We start from the raw sequence: 3,119 nt of genomic DNA, 5'->3' as shown, positions 1-3,119 counted from the left end.
GCGTTTTAGTCATCTTGCCCATGAGGCACGGTTCGCAAGTACCAAGTGATTCATAATCAAGTGGTTCCAAAAGTCCATCAGTATGGAGTTTCTTCATGCGCTTTACACCGATATGACCTAAACGGCAGTGCCACAAATAAGTTGCACTATCATTATCAACTCTGCATCTTTTGGCTTCAATATTATGAATATGTGTATCACTACTATCGAGATTCAAAAAATAGACCACTCTTCAAGGGTGCATGACCATAAAAGATATTACTCATATAAATAGAACAACCATTATTCTCTGATTAAATGAATAACCGTCTCGCATCAAACAAGATCCAGATATAATGTTCATGCTTAACGCTGGCACCAAATAACAATTATTTAGGTCTAAAACTAATCCCGAAGGTAGATGTAGAGGTAGCATGCCGACTGCGATCACATCGACTTTGGAACCATTTCCCACGCGCATCGTCACCTCGTCCTTAGCCAATCTTTGCTTAATCCGTAGCCCCTATTTCGAGTTGCAAATATTAGCAACAGAACCAGTATCAAATACCCAGGTGCTACTGCGAGCATTAGTAAGGTACACATCAATAACATGTATATCACATATACCTTTGTTCACCTTGCCATCCTTCTTATGCGCCAAATACTTGGGGCAGTTCCGCTTCCAGTGACCAGTCTGCTTGCAGTAGAAGCACTCAGTCTCAGGCTTAGGTCTAGATTTGGGTTTCTTCTCCTGAACAGCAACTTGCTTGTTGTTCTTTTTGAAGTTTCCCTTCTTCTTCCCTTTGCCCTTTTTCTTGAAACTGGTGGTCTTTATTGACCATCAATATTTGATGCTCCTTTTTGATTTCTACCTCCGCAGCCTTTAGCATTGCGAAGAGCTCGGGAATCGTCTTATCCATCCGTTGCATGTTATAGTCCATCACGAAGCTCTTGTAGCTTGGTGGCAGTGATTGGAGAATTCTGTCAATGACGCTATCATCCGGAAGATTAACTCCCAGTTGAATCAAGTGATTATTATACCCAGACATTTTGAGTATATGCTCACTGACAGAACTATTCTCCTCCATCTTGCAGCCGTAGAACTTATTGGAGACTTCATATCTCTCAATTCGGGCATTTGCTTGAAATATTAACTTCAACTCCTAGAACATCTCATATGCTCTATGACGTTCAAAATGTCGTTGAAGTCCCGGTTCTAAGCCGTAAAGCATGGCACATTGAACTATCGCGTAGTCATCAGCTTTGCTCTGCCAGACGTTCTTAACGTCGTTAGTTGCATCGGCAGCAGGCCTGGCACCCAGCGGTGCTTCCATGACGTAATTCTTCCATGCAGCAATGAGGATAATCCTCAAGTTACGGACCCAGTCCGTGTAATTGCTACCATCGTCTTTCAACTTTGCTTTCTCAAGGAACGCATTAAAATTCAACGGAACAACAGCACGGGCCATCTATCTACAATCAACATAGACAAGCAAGATACTATCAGGTACTAAGTTCATGATAAATTTAAGTTCAATTAATCATATTACTTAAGAACTCCCACTTAGATAGACATCCCTCTAATCCTCTAAGTGATCACGTGATCCATATCAACTAAACCATGTCCGATCATCACGTGAGATGGAGTAGTTTCAACGGTGAGACATCACTATGTTGATCATATCTACTATATAATTCACGCTCGACCTTTCGGTCTCCGTGTTCCGAGGCCATATCTGTTATATGCTAGGCTCGTCAAGCTTAACCTGAGTATTCCGCGTGTGCAACTGTTTTGCACCCGTTGTATTTGAACGTGGAGCCTATCACACTCGATCATCACGTGGTGTCTCAGCACGAAGAACTTTCGCAACAGTGCATACTCAGGGAGAACACTTATACTTTGATAATTTAGTGAGGGATCATCTTATAATGCTACCGTCAATCAAAGCAAGATAAGATGCATAAAAGATAAACATCACATGCAATCAATATAAGTGATATGATATGGCCATCATCATCTTGTGCTTGTGATCTCCATCTCTGAAGCACCGTCATGATCACCATCGTCACCGGCGCGACACCTTGATCTTTATCGTAGCATCGTTGTCGTCTCGCCAATCTTATGCTTCTACGACTATCGCTACCGCTTATTGATAAAGTAAAGCATTACAGGGCGATTGCATTGCATACAATAAAGCGACAACCATATGGCTCCTGCCAGTTGCCGATAACTCGGTTACAAAACATGATCATCTCATACAATAGAATTTAGCATCATGTCTTGACCATATCACATCACAACATGCCTTGCAAAAACAAGTTAGACGTCCTCTACTTTGTTGTTGCAAATTTTACGTTCTTACCTACGCATCAAAACCACAACGATAGTTTGTCAAGTTGGTGCTGTTTTAACCTTCGCAAGGACCGGGCGTAGCCACACTCGGTTCAACTAAAGTTGGAGAAACTGACACCCGCCAGCCACCTGTGTGCAAAGCACGTCGGTAGAACCAGTCTCGCGTAAGCGTACGCGTATTGTCGGTCCGGGCCGCTTCATCCAACAATACCGCCGAACCAAAGTATGACATGCTGGTAAGCAGTATGACTTATATCGCCCACAACTCACTTGTGTTCTACTCGTGCATATAACATAAACGCATAAAACCAGGCTCGGATGCCACTGTTGGGGAACGTAGTAATTTCAAAAAAATTCCTACGCACACGCAAGATCATGGTGATGCATAGCAACGAGAGGGGAGAGTGTTGTCCACGTACCCTCGTAGACCGAAAGCGGAAGCGTTAGCACAATGCGGTTGATGTAGTCGTACGTCTTCACGATCCGACCGATCAAGTACCGAACGCGCGGCACCTCCGAGTTCAGCACACGTTCAGCCCGATGACGTCCCTCAAACTCCGATCCAGCCGAGTGTTGAGCGAGAGTTTCGTCAGCACCATGGCGTGGTGACAATGATGATGTTCTACTGACGCAGGGCTTCGCCTAAGCACCGCTACAGTATTATCGAGGTGGACTATGGTGGAGGGGGGGGGGCACCGCACACGGCTAAAAGATCAAACGATCAATTGTTGTGTCCTTGGGGTGCCCCCTGCCCCCGTATATAAAGGAGCAAGGGGGGAGGTGCGGC

This window comes from Aegilops tauschii, chromosome 5, assembly GCF_002575655.3.
Source record: "Aegilops tauschii subsp. strangulata cultivar AL8/78 chromosome 5, Aet v6.0, whole genome shotgun sequence".
Classification (NCBI taxonomy): Eukaryota; Viridiplantae; Streptophyta; class Magnoliopsida; order Poales; family Poaceae; genus Aegilops; species Aegilops tauschii.
This window is presented reverse-complemented; position numbering follows the sequence as displayed.